This window comes from Python bivittatus, unplaced genomic scaffold (assembly GCF_059951505.1).
Source record: "Python bivittatus isolate LINGU-HERP-01145 unplaced genomic scaffold, Pbiv_v1 ctg000310_np1212, whole genome shotgun sequence".
Lineage (NCBI taxonomy): Eukaryota > Metazoa > Chordata > Lepidosauria > Squamata > Pythonidae > Python > Python bivittatus.
The window spans coordinates 13,047,959-13,068,105 of record NW_028277054.1 but is presented as its reverse complement, the minus strand read 5'-3'; the positions used below and the strand labels follow the sequence as shown (position 1 = coordinate 13,068,105).

The following is a 20,147-nucleotide window of genomic DNA, read 5'->3' as shown; positions in this document are numbered from 1 at the left end:
GGAGGGCTCCCTGAATAACAGACTGTTGCGGTAATACGTGCGTCAAGTCCTTTTCTTCCGGTTTTCCGAACCTCCCTTTCTCGGTACAATTTCTGGCTGAGATAACTGGTTGCGAAGAAGCAGCCGTCCTCAAGTTAGTGCTCAAACTACAACTCCCAGAATTCCCAGTGAGGCGGGCGAACGCGCGGGGCATCGCCTGGGAGTTCTGGGAGTTGTAGTCTTAACTCGGGTGGGGAGGTTCTGCTTTAAGACAGAATGACAAACTTGGTTCCTTTTTTCCTTTCCCCCTTTTTGCATGTGTTCATGAACGTTCATTCATTTTCTCGGTTTGGTTAGGAAAAAAACTAACCGTGGAGCCCTTGGGGCTCTCTGGGCTTGGCTGTTTTCTTGCAAACGTTTCGTGACCCGGCTAGGTAACGTTTGCAAGAAAACAGCCAAGCTCAGAGAGCCCCAAGGACCCCACGGTCCAACTCTGAGCTATGCATATTCTCTTCCATTGAAAAAACTAACCAAATGGGCTGGCTTCACACTAAGCTACCAGCGCACACAAAGACACACACACACTATCCTAGTTTTAAAAGTAATCAGGCTTAGCGCAGCTGCTAGGTTGGTGGCTGGCTTGGCTAATCAAAAACCTGTTTAGGCAAAGCAAGCCCCACAGACTTGCCAAATGCAATTTCAACGTCCTGGGAGGGAACGTAAAGTATTTGGAGCGCCCCAGGGCCATCTCGATCTTCATGGCCCCAGCAGGGCTGGGCGGCCTTGGATTCTTGAGAGCCAAACCCCTTCCTCCCCACTCCCTTCTCAGGTATGCCTTTCCTTTATGAGAAGGAACGGCTTCCAAGCCTGGCAGGTAAGCAAGACAGGGAATGGGACTCCTCCGAGGTTTTTTTTCTCCCTGGTCTCTGATCTGGAATGAGAAATCGGATGTGGTACTGCTGTACGGTACCTAGTCTGGATCTGAAACCTAGGCAGAGCTGGGCCTGGTGATTATTTGGAAGGAAGACACCAGGGAACACGCAAGGCCTGGAAATGGACTGGAAGATCGTAAGGGCAAACGACAAGGCTGGGTGAAAAGGCGCTTCAGAGCGTGCGGGGACACCAAGAGCCTTCCGCGGCTGTGTTTTTCCCTGGGATCGCACAGCCTCCTTCTGCAGTTGCATTGGGATCCCAGGAAAAGAAGTGCTTGGTTTAAGAAGCTGCAGGCGGGTGGTATTTGCGCCTCCCCACAAGCTCTGAAGCACCGTATTGCCCTTAAATCAAAGCGCTGCACATCCCCTTCCACATCATGCTGAGAAAATTATACGTAGTCACGAAGAGTGAAGCTTAACTCAGAGGAGACATTACATTTATGGTCCAGGGGACACAGGTTGTATCCTCACCGACACACTTTCAGAACAGTTGACAATGCTTTATTTTCACTCATGGCAACTTCATTTCCTTGCTTGTTTACTTCCTCCAACAATACCTTTCTGGCTTTCTTCAGAATTATGCAGCACTGAATAAAGATTTTCTAGGCCTATGGCCTTGTTCCTAACCCAACAGATTTTAGACTAACCTTCCTCTTTCTTCCATTTTTTAGATATGATTAAAAATTGGTCGTAGGGCAGCCGGTGACATTCACCAAATATAACTAGTTCAATTTGCAGCTTTTAAATCTGTTTTAGGAATTTTCTTTTTCAGCTGATTTCAGGTTTCTTGCAGTAAATAGCAAGGTGGCACTGGAGTTCATCAGAAAGACTCAGGTTTTAATGCAGAAGCCACTGTGCCTAGGAGTGTTGCTAAAATACCCACCTGTGTAAAATACTTTCAGCTTCACAAGGACCAGAAACTTGCAGGTCCCTTAACTAAATGCAAATAGGACTTCTCAAGAGCGCGTGATCCCAAGCAGCAGGTTCCATACAGCATCCCCCATTTGTAAAACCGAGGAAATTGACAAACATCTACAGAAGCAGGGTTGGTCTTATGGTCAGTTCCATCTATAAGCAGATTTATTTGTATTGCATTATTGCCTTTCTCTTGCACTCTTTTCTCTTGAGAGCTCCAAGAAGCCTAATGGAGGTTCTCATCTCACCCACAACAATCCTGTGAGGAAGGCTGAACTGAGAGAGAAGAACCAGTCCAGTTAACCAGGGGGATCTGGATTTGGGTCTCCCAGATCTTAGTCCAACCCCATAACTGCTCTGCCAAGTTGCCTTGGCATGAATTTTGAGTTGAAGGTTGAATTCTTTAGGCAGTATTTATCATGCCAACTTCTCAATTCTCTTCCAAATTAGGAGACATGTGGAGATGAAGAGCTGGAATCCAGGTGTTTGCGAGAGACAAACTGCAGGTGTAGATGCTTGAATCAACTTCAGCCGAGATTAAAAAGCCACGTGATGTATTCCGCACCTTAGCAAGCCTCCCTGCATCCACCCCTTACACACACTTGTGCTTCAGGAACATTGTTTTTGTATTTGACAGATTTCACCATCAAATGCTATGAATGTCCATTCAAAGACTTGCAATTGTGTACGTCCAGCGTTCAGGCATGAGGTTAGCAAAGCTCCATTTCCCAGTATCTCCCCTTTGCTTGAATTGGTTCGTCCTTCCCTTCTCAGGTTTGCAGCCACCTGAAACAGATTTTGAAAAGCCTTTCCGGAGGGTTGGGTTTCCAGCAGGAGCATCTGGCCTGGGACGGGGAGGAAGGTTGTCAGCAATGGGGCTGGCTAGCCCCTTAGTGGCCTGGTGTGGCCTCCATCGCCTCTTGGATTTTTTATCTTTTTTCTATCTGTGCAAGTGTGGTTCTTTTTTATAACTTTTAATTATGTATTTATGGTTTTAATTTGATGTAAACCGCCCAGAGTCCCCCATTGTGGGGAGATGGGCGGGGACAAGCCTACAAAATAAATAAAATAAATGAATAAATCTGATTAACTGGAGAACTGGGTACTGGAGATGGAGTGAAGAGTTATCTGAAAGAAGTCTCCCCGAAGTGAAATAAACAGTAGAATATTTGCAGGAAGAAAGTTTCCTACATCTCTTGCTTTTCCAACATTACCCCTTCCCTTTTCACATTGCCTAGAATACCCTCTCCCTAAATTTTGGACCAGGGGTAAAAAAGATGAAGTCTTTCTCAGGTTGAGCTTGACCCTGGTGGGCTTCATGGATACAGTGGGGCGGGCTTTCTTGGCCGCAGTGTGGAAACACTTTACCATTCCCTTCATCTGAGATGCTTTTCCAGGTTCTCAGTGTAGGTTAGAGCTCTCGGATATTCTGGTGGTCTCCTATCCAAGTGTTCATCAGGGCCAATTTGTTTTTGGAAACACGCCAAAGTGGGCTAGGTGATGCCACCCAGTGTGACCATCTACAGATTGCCAAGTAGATGAAACTTGCCTTCTGTCATTTTCCTTAGGTCCTTTCAGGGCCCAAGTCAATATCTTTTTTTTCTTTGAACTAGAACAGTGTTTCTCAACCTCAGCAACTTTAAGAGGCGTGGACTTCAATGCTCAGAATTCCCCAGCCAGCCATGCTGGCTGGGGAATTCTGGGCATTGAAATCCACGCCTCTTAAAGTTGCCGAGGTTGAGAAACACTGAACTAGAAGATTGGGGTTTTTTCCCCCCAGCGTGGATATTTAACAATGGAAAAATTCATTATATCCCTGAAACAACTGTTATGTTAGCACTTGTAGCATAACTACACTCAAACAAATATTTGCAGTTGTGCATTAGTACTATATAGTATTTGTATTAGTACTATATAGTATTCTATAATAATTTTTATTTATTTATACAAATAAGCTGCTAAGATGTGCTGAGCCACTGGACAAAACCCAAAATGTCCTAGGTTCACAGACCGTGTTAAAGGCTGCCCTGTCTAAAGACTGCTACTAAACTGATCGTTTTCCCCTTTTGTCCTATTGAAACTATTAACGACTTGGGGCGGGGGGGGGAAGGATCACATGCATCCTATTTAAGCTGCTTAATACGATTTTAATTCAATTGTAATTCATCGATCTTGCCCATTTTTTCACTGTCTGGGTGGAGAAGATGGGAACTGCTGACTAATAGCCTCCATGGTGCCAGGTAGAGGATCCTGCTTAACCTTCAAAACGCAGAGCAGGATGCCCCAGACTTTTCCCGCTGCCCTCCCTGGGAGAGCCAGCGAGGAGGAATAAGAGCAGAGAAAAAGACCACGCCGTGATGCTGCAGCAAGATGCAGGAACTGGGCCTAAGCATTAAACTCACATTAGGCATTCCACGTCAAGTGTTATTTATTAGGCAGCTTAATCCGCCACCGGAGCAAGAATTCAGAGGAGGCAATGAAGATGGTCCAGGGACTTGTGGACATGCCCCATGAGGACAGGCTGAAGACACTTGGATGTTCAGTCGGAAGAAAAGAAGACTTAGGGGAGACACAAAAGCCATGTGCAAGTAGATAAAGGAAAGCTGCAGGAGAGAGTCCACAACTATTTTCCACAGCCATAGAAACTAGGATCAGGAAGATTGGGTACAACTTGTAGCTGCCTAGATTTTCTTTAAATATAAGGACAACCTCCAGATACTAAGCTGTGCCAGATACTAAGCTCTGTACAACAGTAGAACAGGCTACCTATGGGGGTGTGGATTCTCCATCTTTGGAGGTTTTTAGAAAGAGGCTGGACAGCCACCTCTCATGGATGGTTTACTTGCTTTGCCTGCATGTTGCAGAGGGTTGGATAAGATCACCTTAATGGTCCCTTCCAAGTCTATAGTTCTATGATGCCATAATTCCTCCAAGAATTTAAGGTAGCGTACAAAGAATTCCTTCCTCTGGTTCTCTCTCTGCAGCAACAACTCTGGGAAGTAGATTTAGCTGAGGGACAGACAACCCAAAACCACCCAGTGAGCTTCACGATTGAATGGAGACTTAAACCTGGGTGGGTCTGCACAACCCAAGCCCAACACACAAATTGCTACAACACATTGCCTCTCGGGTACACCTTTGTTGTCTCATACAGCTTGAGCATTATGACAAGGGGAGTGACTATTTTTTGAAAGCATATTACCTGCTTTCCCACCCCAAGAGTCAAAAGGTCACCAATTATAATTTGTTTTGACAGACATAGGTGACTTGACATAACAACTACAACCTGAGCTTCTCCTAATTCTTAGCCAAGTCACACATCTAAATAAATTAGCAGGTTTGCAAACTGAACGTTGCAGGAACGACAACATTTGAGGGCTTGACTTGCAGTACAGCCTCCTGACCTCCAGGTGGGATAATTCAGTTTTTGGCTTTTGCAGAGCAGGTGTTAAGAGTGGAGACGGGGATGGGAATCCCCCCGGGGAAAAGTGATCCCATTCCCCTGCCTCAAAGCACCCAAGCGCACCCCAAAACCAGGCTGAAATCAGCTAAAAATGCAGCCATTTTTGAAAGCAAACTTTGGCAGTGAAATTGCAGGGCTCTGCGGAGCTAAAAGTAATCTACTTTGGTTGCACTGGATTAAATCAATTAGGTCAGCTCAGAATACAGCCATGCATTTACCTGTGAGCAAGTTCCACTGATTTTCTAAGTAGATACACAAAAGATAATATCACCCAACTTCCATAACGGATGGTGTCGGATTTGACTCTTTTTTGTTTTTCAATGGATGTTGTGATATAGCAGTAAAACCAACCTGGTCCCCTCCAGATGTGTTAGACTGCAGTGCCCATCATCCCGAGCCAACACAGCCACTAGGGAAGGATGGGTTAGTCTCAGACTAAGAGAAAGGATTCAAATCTGCACTCAGTCCATGCAACTCCTTTGATAACTTTGGACTGGCCTTTTTTCTCTTGGCTTCACCTCCCTAGAAGAATTGATAAGATAACATTGCAAATGATAAAATATGTTAATCACTCTATCTTTTTGGAAGAGGGCTGGATCTAATACATAACATGTAAACAAGCTTTTATTTATTAGAGTTATAGCCCGCCTGTCAGCCTTCCCAGATAGACCAGACAGGAAACACGACCCGATGAGCTAATTCTACTTTATTGTAAGGCTACATTAACAGAATCTTGCAAGTATGAAAGTACATCTCTTCCCCTCCCCCCGGTCTCCTTTACAGCCTGAGAAACTAGGGAGGGTCCCTTCTGAGCCTCTTGCCCCGCCCACTATCCAGTTGTGGGCTATGCCGCCTCTTATCTGACTGTTCCCTAGGCAGCATCTCTTTGCTCCATCTCCTGAGGTCTTTCCCACATACCATTACACCACCTTTCATTCAGGAGCTCGAGATAGCCTACATAGTACTCCCTATTTTCCTCAACCCCATGAGGTAGGTTGGGCTGAGAGAGAGGGACCAGCTCAAAGTCACTCAGGGAATTTTTGCAGCTAAGGGAGAGCTAGAACTTTGGTCTCCCTGCTTCCAGCCCAACATCTTCACCACCACTCAACCGTGACTCTTGGGTTGGGAGAAATGGACTAGCCCAGAGACCCCTAGGAAGCTTCTGTGGTTAGGAGGGGACTAGAACCCAGATTTCCCCACCTGCAGTGACACACCTTCACCACTACACCACAGGGGCTCTCACGCCTCTTTGATGTTTCAAAGGCCCCCAGCTAAAGGTATGATTTATGAAAATGGTGACAGGCCAGGAGATTTGGGGCTTCCTCCCTGAATTATCTTCCTCATGAGATGTTCTTTCAGATCAGCAAAGAAGGGGCTGCTGAGATCAGCAAAGAAGGGGCTGCTGTCTTCTAAAGCCCCTGGTTTTACATAGGCACTCCAACTGCCCTCTCGGGGCAAGCTTTTGGAAACTGACATTCCCATCCTTCTGGCTCTTTACCCAAGTTGGATTTCAGCTTTTGTTCTATTGCGAGTTCCCCGTACTCTGGTGGTGGGGTTGCACGTTGCACACTGCTCCCTCTCTCTCTCACACACACACACATACCCGCAACCCCTTGGGAGGGGGGAAAAGGCGGTGTGCCAACGTTTTGCAGAATTACCCGTTTGAATTGTAAACTGAAACGGGGCATCAGCCAATGTGCCCATCGGTATTTTAACCGGTCCTTCGGCCCAAATCACAGGGCTTGCAAAAAGTCCTGGTCCAACCACGACGACGCTACAATGACACCACCTCTGCAGAAGAGGCCCCTCTTACACAAGTCTTCACTGGCTAGCTTTGCAAGGAGAAAGAGCCGTTTTCACAGATACTATTTTCCCTCCCTCCCCCCCCCCGCCTCCAGTTTCTTTCCTTTCAGCCAGCTCCAGCCTGCTGAGTTTTCCTTTCTGACAGGGACCCATGCCAAGGCGGATGGAGGGCAGTCCTAGAAACACTGCTGACATGATCCCACTGACATTTGCTAATCAGCTTTAACCTTAGATCTACACACGCAGTGTCTGCCTTGCTGTCTTGTCTCCATGGAGACATACGGCAACCTTTGCTCACAAGCTACTGGTACCTCTGAAGGCAAAGCTGGTTCCCTTCTTCTTCCCCACCGGAGTCAGGTGGGCAGAAAACCTGGCCCTGCAGGAGCACGCCTGGGGAGAGGGAGAGGAAGGGAGCCCGTGGGCCTCTTTAGACCTCTGCTCTCCCTTCCAGAAAACTGTCATGCCACCGCCTCGGCTGCTGATGTGCCCGCCAGAGTGGGCAACCAGCAGCATGCAGGCCACCAGCAGGCCTGATGTTCCAAAGCGTTCTGCCAGCGAACCGCTCAAGCCATCCGGAGACGCCAAGGATGTTCCGCTCTCGGTCACCAATCGGGTATTGTTTCTTCTAGCTTAAGCTTAGCCCGACACGGCTTTCCTTTGACTGAGTTTGCGATTCTGCACAAGTCACGCAAGTTGGCAACACCGCAGCACTGGCGGAGGGGGAGGAGAGGCGCTCACCCAGGGTGCTATTTATTTGTTCTAAGGCCAGCCTTGGCGGCAAGCAAGGGAACAGCTAGAGAGATATCTCATAGCCACGGCAGCTGGAACATAAAAATAACAAGCAAGCCTCCCCACCAGCAGTATGCGCAGCGCTTGGGGGCTTGAAAATAAACAGCTGTGGGTTTCCCCCCCCCTTTTTCTTTTCCCGTTTATTGCAAATCCAGGGTCCTGCATTGATGACGGCTGGTTCGAAAGCGCCCTGGCAAGACGGCTGAGGGGGGTCTGGGTGCGTGTGTGCGTGTGCCCTGCTTTTCGATTTGTACAGTTTCCTCCCTGGCTTCTCCCCCTTCCATGGGTGCACAAGGGAGCTTCAGAAGGGCCTCCTCCCCCAGGGCTTTTCAGATGGGGAAGGAAGAGGGGCCAGGGAGGCTGCAGAGCCACGGGAAGACCCGTCACAGAGAACAGCAGCACCCTCTGGCGCAGTGTTTCTCAACCTCGATGACTTGAAGACGTGTGGACTACAACTCCCAGAATTCCCCAGCCAGCCATGGGGATTCCCCAATGGGAATTCTGGGAGCTGAAGCCCACACGTCTTCAAGTCGTCGCGGTTGAGAAACACTGCTCTGGTGCCTTCAATGGGTTTTCTTTTTTGTTTTTTGGGGCCTTCAAGGCAGTCTTGACTCCCAGTGACAAGTCCCTGTGGTTTTCTAGGCAATATTTTCAGAAGGGGTTGGCCCTTGTGTTTGACTTCTTCTTCCCAGGGCTGAGAGGGAGGGACTGGCCTGAGGTCACCCAGCTGGCTTTGCGCCTCAAGCAGGACTCGAACTCCCCGTCTCCCACTTCCTAGCCCAGTGCCTACTACAACAGTCCCACAACTGCTACAGCAAACTAGCTCTTCAGCAGCCTAGCTCACCCCACATCCCTGAGAGAAAAATGGAAAGACCTTCTCAAGCCCCTGGAACATAACAAACAGATGCCTCATTCACACCAAAGAACACCATTCCGGAAACCGAAATACAGATTTCGGAGCAACATTATCCATGCCAGAGAACATAATGCAGACTTTTTTATTATTATTATTACTATTAAAGTACTTACTGGACAGTCCATGAAGCGAAAAAGGAAGGCTGTGCAGACGAGTGAGCCAGCTGGATAAGGGAGATGGAATGCTCTCGATGCCCAGCAGGGAAATTATGGGCTGTTTCTAATTATGGCAGCCTCCTACCTTGGCCCAACTCTTTATTTCTCTTCTGCTAGAGATGACAGCCCCCATTCTTTGATTTGAAACTTGTTTTTTTTGCAGGCTAGCTGCTTTGGGGGACCCCTAGGCTCAGGGGTGTCTGCAAAGTGTGGTTAAAAAAAAAGTCAACATCCCCCCACCACGGTGCAGTGGAAGCCCCGTCTGTTTTTTAGGTCTATCACCTTGATAGCTTTTTGCCAGCTGTTGCTAGGACCAGCATGGCTGGCTGGAGAATTCTGGGAGTTGAAGTCCACACATCTCCATGTCGCCAAGGTTGAGAAACACTGGTTCGGACAAACACCCAGGCTGGTTTCACACCTTGTTAAGCCCAAATATTTGGTTTGGGCTTAGCCTGTTTTGTGAATTCAGCCATTGTGAGCTGCAAACCATAAATTTGGGCTTAGGCAACAATTTCAGAAGGGGTTGGCCCTTGCCTTCTTCGTCTTCTTCTTCCCAGGGCTGAGAGGGAGGGACTGGCCCAAGGTCACCCAGCTGTTTTGCAAACCCAGCCCACAGTAATTCGTTAAATAAGAAATGTTAAGGAATCATGGCTTGATGTGGTTTGTGAACTCAGGCACACAATTCTGTTTTCCCTGATCTGGCCCTTCTAGGTGTATAGGGAGAGAAATTCAAGAATTCCCAGTGGTTGGAGAAAGGAGCTTTTAAACAGGTATATGTAAACTGTGTGGTTCAAGAGGCCAATCTGCTTATAGCAGGGGGGATAAAGCTTTGGAAAGAGAAGGGGAGAGTTACATAAACACATTAAGGTAAAACTAAACCCACCATACACGGCTTGCTCTTTTGGGTGAACCCAACCATGGTGGTATGTCTTAGTGTGGCATGGGAACTCGGGTGGTTTTGGCTTAGCCAAAAAGCATGGTGAAGCAAACAAGGTTTGGTGAGACCCGCAAGTTAAATCTCAGCGAGAGACACTGCATTAAATCCAATATACTGTCAAGGATGTAAGGGACGTAACCCAGATCTTACGTTCCAGGATGATCCCGAGATTATTAAACAGAAACCCACTCTCTTTATAACTTCCTTGGAGGAGGGGGAATATAATACCGAAGGTGAAACATTCCAGTCCCGGGGAGGGCTAGAAGCATGCCCCTCCCTTTCTGCATTCTTCCTTCCTTTCTGTTTTTCAGAAGTGTCTTTCTCTCATTCCCTTCCCATCTCCAAATTAGCACGGGAAAGATGCCCGTTATTACCTGCCACTGGATAATGATTATAATTAGGTGGATCTCTGCCACCAGCCAAGATCTGAAGAGCCGTGCCGCACTCCAGCCGAGCCTGCCACTGCAGAACACATGAGCGATAAAGGTGTCAAGAAAAGACTTTGGAAAACAACACCGGCCAGCCGCTTGGAAAGGGCACAAGCCGAAAGCGCTCTGATTATCTTCTGCAGTGGGTCTCTGCGTTTGAGCATCTGGATGGAAAGACAGACACAAAGCAACCGTGCTTCTCACCCCAAATGTGAACCAAGTCTATTAAGGGAGGGAGCGGCTGGAGCAGAGAGAAGTGCTGTTCAGGCGGAAGAACTTCAGGCTGTGCCCGGGGATTATCGATTGTGCTTCATACATCAAAATACAAGGGACATAAAGACGAGCTTCACACGTCCCCCTAAAATACAATGCAAGCTTGAGGCTCAGCAAGTTGTGTGAATGCAGCCATGGTGGCTTGTAAATCCCGGCTTGTGGATGAGCATGCAAATCCAGCCGAGCGTGGCTTTCTTCAGTGCAAATGAATTGAAAAAAAAAAGGGATGTGCAAATCTGGCTGAAGCAACGCTCAGCCTCAACACAATTAAGGTTCTGTGAATGAATCTTTCCAGAAAGGTGATATTCAAGCATGTTTTGGATGACTGGGTCATATTCCATCTGAAGCACAACACAACAAAACAAAACAAGGTTTGCCGTTGTGAATGTGTGTTGCCCCTGGACACTGCTTTATCATTACAGCCAATCACAGGAACAGCTTTCCAACAGCTGCCATCACTCGGTCACCTGCAGCTTCTCACAGACAAAGGCTAATATGTTTACACTGAAAGTTAAGCCAAGACTTGTTCTAACCCTGGTTTGTTGAGCAAACCAGGATGAGACTAGGTTTGTGCAACATGGCAAAGCAAAACCAAAGAAACAAACACATGGTGGCTTAGAACAAAGATGTGTGACCTGTGGCCACCCCCCCCCCCGATCTCCCCATCTCATTCTCAAAGAATAATTCCTAATGGAACAAAAGAGGGAGTTATTATACAGATGATGGGAGAAGAAGGGTTTTTTATTAATTATGTTTAATTTTAATTCTGTTTCGAAGGAAACAGCAATAAAACCAACTTTAGTTTTGTCCTGGCCTCGGTTTGCCTTCCTTCCATATCTTCTGCCAGGCCCCAGATGGTATCCCAAACGTTCCTTGCAGGAGAAAACAACTGGCATGGGATGACAAGAGTGGGTGTATGAAGAATATCTCCTCCTGGTCCAGAACGGTTTTTCTTTTTAAAAAGAGTGCCTGCGCCAAGCACGCTGGGGGAATAGAGCCCCGCTCATACAGCTGTCCTGCTCTCTTTTATAAACATTTCACTGTCCAAGACCTTTACACCTACTTTTGGTTCACTGAAACCCTGCCTTTTCACCAGTATCATACAAAGGGCAGAGAAGGGACGCATCAAAATTGTCTTGTAAGCTATTCAGACATGCTGGTGGGTGGATGGGCTACCCACGAGAAACTGGAAGGGCGTATGAATTGCTCTCCTTTGGCAGATGAGGCCGGGCGTTCCCTTGTAGGCATCTGCCTGTGAAGCTTGTGAGGGTTAATCAGAGATAGGATTCAGCCCTTGTACTCAGCCCTTTTATATCTGGTATGGCTGTGTTTGAACATGCTCTGTAAAGCCAACCACTGTGGTTATAAACTCTGATTTATGGTTTAGAATGCTGTGGGAACCCAGCCAATGATGGTTTGCTCCAAACCATCATTAAACAACTGGCCTGTATGGTTGGATACAACCTCACACGCCCATGTTTAATTGAACCATAATTTATTGAATCAGTCCATTTTTTCTGGGTTTGCATGATACATGGGCTGCGTTCTCCTATCATTTTTATATAGGTCAGTTATAAACCTAATAGCTGCATTCACCCAAAAGATTAACTTTAGTTAATTTTAGTTTTAATCTTGTTTGGGGGTTACGTGAGCATGTGTGTGTATGAATATGACTTAGTGTGTTTAATGGTTCAATGTATTGCGCAAACCCAGAAAACGGATTAACTCAGTAACCAGTTTTAGCATGCCGTGTGAACCCAGCCACTAAATTATCAACTAACCGCAAGGATTTCACTTCCAGAAAACACTAAGCTCTAATGTAGCTGGCTAGTTTGTGGTTTAGCATGTTGTGCAAAAATAGCCACTGTGATTTATCTTGATATCCAGTGTACCTGATTTTGTTTTATAAAATATTATCATGCATGCCCACCCCTCAGGAAAAAGAATAGGAAAAGTGTGATTATCTTGCTGACAGAGAAATTCAGTTTCTGCCAAGGTATGGCTCGGTGGTGTTCCTCTCAACATCTTCACCTACACAAGGCAGAATTCTGAGGAAGAACAATGTGCACTTCATTCCAGAAGTGAAAAATGGAGGACTAAGACCTTGGATTTAGAACAACAGAAGAAAAGAGGACTTGGAACAATGGCTGCAGAAAAAAACCCTATGAAGTCACAAGTGTTGGGATTTCAGTGTTTTTCTCTTGATGATGGGTTGGTGAGTGGGAGACAAACAGATTAGTGGCATCTTCAAGACGACCTACAGTCATGATGACATTAAGTTGCTTGTTCTGAAAATGAGAATGAATTTAATCAGAAAGGCAATGAATATTGTCTTGAAAATTGGTAGGATTCAGTCACAGCTTGCTGTTTTCCCTTCCCCGCCTTTTTATCCAGAGAATCAAAGCAGTTTGAAATGTAGATTGATGCCTGTTGTATTCCTCCTACCGTTGTAAACCGTTTGCACAGGTTTTTGCACGTGCAAAGTCTGTTGGATCAGAGGCAGTCTCAGGGCCCAGTGGGGCAGTTCAGTCATTTTAAATCCTGGACATCATGATTTTTCAGGGGTTTCTCAAGATGATAACTAGAGACTAGGTTGCAAATACTATTGGGTTTTGTGTGTGTGTGTGTGTGTGAGAGAGAGAGATTGTTTAACAAGAATGTGCCGTTCTACAATTGACTGACATTGTGCATATTGAGGAGTCCTCGGTGTTCTCTGAGCTCAGTTGTTTGCTTGCAGACATTTCATCACCCAACTAGGTAACATCATCAGTGCTAGTGAGTGTGGGGTTTGCTCCCTGTTTATATACAGTAGCTTGCTCTGCCAGTGTTGGTGGAAGTGTGGTTTTCTCCTTGGTATTTCCTTAATTAGGGTATTGTTTTCTGCTTGATTGTTTGTCTGGTGTGAATCCCTGCTTATCTGGGTGTCGGCTGCTGGAGAGGATGTGTTCTGGTCTTTTGGTTTCCTTCTTAGCTTTTTTTATTGTCTCTTTTGAATGGTGTGTAAATGTGGTTTATCTCTACATGTCTATTGGTGGCTGACTTGTCTGAATGCCAAGCTTCCAGGAACTCCGTAGCGTTTTTTGGATTTAACTTGGTCTAGGGTGCTCCCAGTTTCCCAGTTGAAACTATGGTTGAGTCTGTCCATGCGTTGTGACATTAAGGAGTTTCCATCATGTCTCCTGACCGCTAGTGGGTGTTCATGGATGCACTCTGCTGGTCTTCTGCCTGTCTGTCCTACATAGTGGCTGTTATGTTCGTGTTCTTGTCATACACTCTGTTGCATACTGACAACAAAGGCATCAACTGGCACAGCAACCGCAGAAGGTAATTCTCATTCTTTAAGTTCATAAGAGAGATCTAATATTTTGCACAGCAGGCATGCGGAACCTGTGACCTACTGACCATGCACACAGCTTCTTTCTGTGCCGCCTCAGAAATCCCTCATTACCACATTTGCCGAAATGAGGCTCTAAGCCAGTGTTTCTCAACCTTGGCAGCTTTAAGACGTGTGGACTTCAACTCCCAGAATTCCCCAGCCAGCATTGCTGGCTGGGGAATTCTGGGGGTTGAAGTCCACACGTCTTAAAGCTGCCAAGGTTGAGAAACACTACTCTAAGCCACTGAAAATGTACCAGCCCTTTTATTCAGCATGCTAGCAAATCTGGAGGCACCCTTCAGAGGTTCCAGTATGTCCTTGGACACCTCCTTTAGTGTTCACAGGCTCCCTGCCCCACCTGACTTTACATGTGTTAATTTAAAACAAAACAACAACAACAACAACAACAACAAAAGATAGCAAGCACACAGCATTACAAAGTGAAGCAGCAGCAAACTCTAGCGCTGTATTTATTTCCAAGAAAGTCTTTAGGCCTCCAATGGGCCTCCCAAGCTTTGTAAGCAAATAAAAACATAAAATAAAATATAAAATAAAAATAAAAACATGAGATTACTTTGTTTGGAAGAGTCCCCCCCCCACCTCCTCCTCCCCCAGAAAGAGGACAAAGTTAAGCAGAGGGAGCAGAGGGCATCCTGTGGACGAGTTGTAAGAGAGAAGGCCGACAGCCTTTTGGTAAATTGACGCTTGGCAGCTGGTTATGTCTCCCGTGGCAGCCATTTTGCAAATGGGCATGCCCCCCCAAGCTGCAATTTTGCAAAAGTGCCCACGACATGGTCTCCAATAAACGTAGCAACGAATCTAAAGGGGTTGGGGATCCATGCAATTAGCCAAGGCACCACGTTCACAGGACACCAAGCGACTATGCCCAAGAAACGGGCTTCATGTAACCAAAATCAGTAACGTTATGATGATGCCTTAGAGACCAATCCTGGGATTCTGTTCAGGACTGCAATCTTAGGTTGTCTTTGTAAAAGGGTGAAGTCTCATTCTGGATCATGATCCCGTGAACCTGAGGTTCAATACTTTAGATTCATGCTCTGAGACGGCTGACCTGCCAAAAAATCTCTCTCTCTCTCTCTCGCCTTTGGCATTCATATGCAGCCAGTGTCTTCAGTCCATCAGGAAGCAGCCCTGAAAACATCGTTACACTGCCAAGATTGAGAAATCATAGAGCATCATGTAACAGTAAAGACACAGACACCGAATCCTTTGGTTTGATTATAGAAAGCAACAAACTGTCCATCCTATCAAATGCAGGGAGTCTTTTTCTGCAAAATATGAACAGCGTAGCCCCCGGTGGGAAACGAAATGCAGAAAGCCCAGATTGTGGTAATTATATTATTAACCGCCGTTATCAGCGTACTTCATACATTTCATTCCCTGCAACCATTGCAACTGCAGTTCTCCACCCTAACCAAATGCAAACGTCACGTCAAGGCCGAGACCCTTCGCATCCCCTCTCACCAAGAACACGGGGGATAGCGTGAGCCCCACTAAGCAGACCAGACTAGGAAGTCAACTCCACAGGAAAGCTAAAACTACTTTTATTGAGACTGGCTACAATAACAGAATCTTGCAACTTGGAATGGTGCAGTGGCCCCCTCTTTTTTCTTATACTCCAGTAAATTAGGGAGGTGTCTGTCTGATCTACTTACAGAGGTTATCTGGACATTCTGGGCTTCAAAAATATTTCAGCCCCTTTTGCCTAGGCAACTGCTTCTGCATACCTCCAGCGAGGTCATCTTCCGTAAGCTCTGCAGATAGGTAGAACCTGGTCAGGAGAAATGGTCTTGGAGGTACGCAGGAGCTGAGCCATCCAGGGCTTTGTAGGTTAAGACCAGCCTTTTGAGTTGGGCCCAGAAACCGAGCAGTAGCCAACGGAAAGACTGAAGCATCGCTAAGCCTACGCTCTTCCTTAGCAGGCAAACTGGACCAGGGCAATTTCTGAGTCATCTTCAAAGGCCGCCCCAGCTATAGTGGACGGCAGGAGCCTGTTCGTGGGGTGATAACGATATGAAATGCCATTTTCCAGGCATCTTGGTTCAGAATTCTTAAAGGAATCTGGGAGTTATTTAATTTTGCTGTAACGTATAAACCCTGCTAGCCTGGTGTCTTTTTTAGAAACCGATTCTTCCGATTGACTCTTGAAAAGGAGAGGCAGATGGGACAAGACACGGCAGGTTTACAGATCATGCTAACAAGGTGATTAATTTTGGATTAGGCCACTGGATGACCCTATCCATTGGGGCTTGTAAACAGTGGTTTAGAACCTACCAGAATCTCCCAGACGCCTACTTTCCTGCCACCTATGGACCATTCAGAGTTTTGCAGCCCAGATCAAGGGCCAATTTAGCACCAGAAATCCCCTTTCTCTAATCCAGGAGCTATTTTTCCCCTCAAACCCAGGGTTGAATACTTGATTTTTTGCAAAAAAAAGATAAACATTCTGGAATTCAAATGGGCTGTGAGTTATCCCCAGTTCACAGAAGAATTGATGTTGCTCAGGCTTAACATATTGTTAAACTCTTGACAAGTAAAATTACATTTCCAAATCAATAAGCTGAAGATAGGCTAAGAACTCATTATGGACATGCAAGGGAAAGGCCCAGCACCCCATTCCTCTGCTTATCTTTCAAAACATTTGTGGACTGTACTTTCCCTTCCCAATATTCTGGTGCCTAAGACATCACCTGAGGGATGTGGATTTTTTTAATAGTGCAGGGTTGGAGTTTAAAAAAACAAAGAAAAATTAAAACGGGAGCATCAACCGCCCAGCGGTTTAATTCACCCATTTTTCTGCTAGGAAGAGGCTGAGGGCCGCAGTTTGCCGCCCGTACCCCGCCTAGGGTCACTTGTATAGTGAGATGGGCGGCATATATAAATTTAAAATAAATAAATAAATAAATATCTCAGAAGGGAACCCAAGTTCAGAAGGGCTGACCTTCACAGTAGGGCTGAGCGTTTGCCATATTCTGCCTTGCCAAGAAAGCAATTTCTGCCTGAAACTCCAGCCCTAGCCTGCTCTGTGTTTTACAGATAAATGTTTGTTTGTTTCTGAGCGTTCAAGCCAGTCTTGACTCCTGGCAACTGCCTGCACAAGTCCGTGCAGTTGCCTGCTGCTTCTTCCCAGGGCTGAGAGGGAGGGACTGGCCCGAGGTCATCCAGCTGGCTTCGTGCCTCAGGCAGGACTGGAACTCACGGTCCCCTGGCTTGCAGCCCATTAACCACTACACTAAACTGGCTGTCTTACAGATAAATGCATCAGATTGAATTTGTGGGAAATTGGCTTTCCGTTATGGGTGTTTGCAGGACCTTGCCGCTTGGATCAGAATGACCAATGCGGCATTGTGGAGCCTCGCTGTCAGCTCTGACCCTTTTGCCTGTGTGTGCGATGTCACAGCATCCTGACAAAAAGGGGCAGGGCTTGCATTACAACACTGCAGCCCTGCTTGTGTCATTCTGCCCCTCCTCGCCCCCCAGATGCTGCTCATTCCAAAGTTTCAAAGGTGCATTCCCTCTTCCTCGCTCTCTCTCTCTCTTTCTCTCTCTGCAGGAGGCTTCTGTTTTTCCGCCTTATATTCAGGGTGCTGGAAAATTTCTTCCAAATTTCTCTCGGAAGTATTTTTTTGAATTTTACTGTTGGAGGCAGAGGGGAGGGTTCCTACCCGTGGTGCTCTCCCTTCCACATCTTTCCCTTAACATTTGGAAGCTGCTCTGGCAGCTGACACTTCAAAAGAAAAAAAAAAAACCAAAAAAGCTTTGTAGGAGCATTTCCCTTCTGCTGCCTTCTTCCCTAAGGACTGAAGGGAAACGTGAGAAGTGAGGAAGTTGCAGAGAGACGACGGTGCAACGGACAGAACATCACACCCCTCTGGCCGCTGAAGATGTCTAAGAGCACCACTCAGAAACTGAATGAGAACTGGTAGGGGGAAAAAAAACCACAGGAAAACTTTTCTCTCTAGCTATAAGCCAGGTTAGAAAAAACATGTTTACTTTAATGATATGTATCTCGAGCTGAACCTTCTTCCCCTGCTCTTGTGTCCTGGTTGGAAATGAACCATGAGGCTGCGGTCAAGTCACCTCCTCCAGGGAGGGGAAGGGGGACGGGAATTAGTGCAAAGTCACGTCAGCAGCGGCAGGAACAGCACAGCCAGATCATTTTAGACCTCAGCCTTAATGGCCTTATGCACCCCTCCCTGGCTTTCAATGGCCACATGCCTGACTTCAGTTCCAAAGCACAGCTTTCTCTTCTCGCCAACCTGCCCCCCTGCCATTCTGCGCTTTGCAACCGTGGCTACCTTTGATTAAATTAGAGCAGAAACCGAGAGGCTTGCCACGCCTGTGGAAGGAGGGGGAGGAAGAAGAGGGGACGCTCTCAAATGGGGCCACTCTGGCATGTTTTAAACGGGGTCACCCTCTTCACGGCAGGACGGAGGTGGAGTTCGCTCCAGCCGGGCTGACGCTGGCCTGGCACGTTTGATTTGGGGATAAATTAAATGGATTTGGGAGGTCTGGAGAAGGAAAGGCTCAGAAAAGGTGCTTTCGAGTAGTAGGTTCTCAACGAGACAGATTAAAACAAAAAACCCTATATGTAGCATCTTTCCGTCCTTAAGAAAATGTCCACGTTAAGATGGGGAAACCCTATACCAGGGTTACTCAGCCGTGGCACTTTCAGCTGGGTGGACTTCAACTCCCAGAATTCCCCAGCCAGCCTTGTTGGCTGGGGAATTCTGGGAATTGAAGTCCCCCAGCTGAAAGTGCCAAGGTTGAGAAACCCTGCCCTATACAATTCTGCAAATGAGGCAGGATAATAGTGCAGATAAGTCCCATTTTGAAGCATCCCCCCATTGACAGTATTTCTGCTCCACGCTTGTTTTCAAAACCTACGCCTCTTCCACTTGTACCTGACCTGCAACATTACCTGTATGGAGCTTTTTAAGATTAAAAAAAAAAGCCCATTCTTATTCAGACAACCTTCTCTCCCATTGCTAAGAGTTCTCCTTTCTTTGCCCTGGTTCATGTCAGGAAAGGGGCAGGGTGCACTGAGTGCGTAGCAAGAGGCTGCTTGGTTGATAGACATTCAACTTCCTCTCCTGACCACAGAAGTGGAAGGAAACGTCAAGTGAGAAATCAGGGGAATCAAGGATTTAAAAGAGAGAGAGAGAGAGGGAAAAAGCTAGTTTGAAAGACCTCTGCAGCCATCTTTGTGCTTCCTTTTGAGCCATTCTCTTCAAGAAGGTTTTCTCATTCCTCCATCTTGTGCTGCTTACATTTTAGCACTCTGAATAGGCATTTGTTGGGTCTTACCTACAGGGTACAATTGTACATATAAGTGTTTTGAGAACAAGGTTGGCACAGGGCTTGAGTACCACATCTCGCCATGGTTTTCTAAGGTCAGGATTTTTAAAAAATTGATGCTATGTATCAGGCATCAAAGGATGCCAGTAAAAATAGTAGATGTACCTCCCCAACATCTGGACTCTGCAAGGTGATGTATGGGGTAGAATTTGGAAAACAGTGAAGGTAAGGGAAAGAAGAAAAAAGAGAAAGACGAAAGAGAGAACCAGTTTGGTGTTGTGGTTAAGGCACCAGGTTAGAAACCAGGAGACCGCAAGTTCTAGTACCGCCTTAGGCATGAAGCCAGCTGGGTGACGTTGGGCCAGTCACTTTCTCTCAGCCCTAGGAAGGAGGCAATGGCAAACCACTTCAAGCAAACTTCAGGGACTTGTCCAGGCAGTTTCCAAGAATCAGACATGATTGAATGGATGAGAGACAGAGAGAGAGAGCGCCGTGCCACATTGGCTGGAAAACACTGGCTGCAGCCAAATACTTATTACAGGGTTAGGGTTAGGGTTAGGATTCTCCTTGACTTCCTTGAGTGGCAAAAAGTAGATGATGATCACCTGGATTTGGCTGCATTTTGGAGTTCGAGGGCAGCTTATGGTAATAGTTCTGCAGTATTTTATTTTTTTACAAATATGGTACAAGTGAAGAGAGAGTGCAAAGCCATTCAAAGCAGGTGGCATAATTGTAATTCCACATTCAATGTCCAGAAGAAGCTGTACCCCAAAGGAGCCTTCAGACTGAGCTGATCCAACATTTCTCCCAATATATATTCTTCCTGAGAAAAATTCTGACATGTTATTTGACCCCTTAGGAA

At 46.5% G+C, this 20,147-nt stretch overlaps 1 protein-coding gene and 1 long non-coding RNA gene across 3 annotated transcripts in view; one reads left to right on the top strand and one right to left on the bottom strand.

Moving 5' to 3' along the window:
* WASF2 (WASP family member 2) overlaps positions 1 to 8,984 on the bottom strand; it is a 52,381-nt gene extending 43,397 nt beyond the window's left edge. The window contains exon 1 of the mRNA XM_025173996.2: positions 8,911 to 8,984. The gene's annotated coding sequence lies outside the window, so the exon portion shown is untranslated. The remainder of the gene's footprint in view (positions 1 to 8,910) is intronic.
* On the top strand, positions 7,181 to 11,217 carry LOC148216138 (uncharacterized). Of its 2 annotated transcripts, none has more exons than XR_015796021.1 (2): positions 7,181 to 7,705; positions 10,240 to 11,217. It is a non-coding gene; the product is annotated as an uncharacterized LOC148216138 (long non-coding RNA). The 2 variants fall into 2 exon arrangements; XR_015796020.1 differs by having other exon boundaries at positions 10,201 to 11,217.
* The last annotated feature ends 8,930 nt before the right edge of the window (positions 11,218 to 20,147 follow it).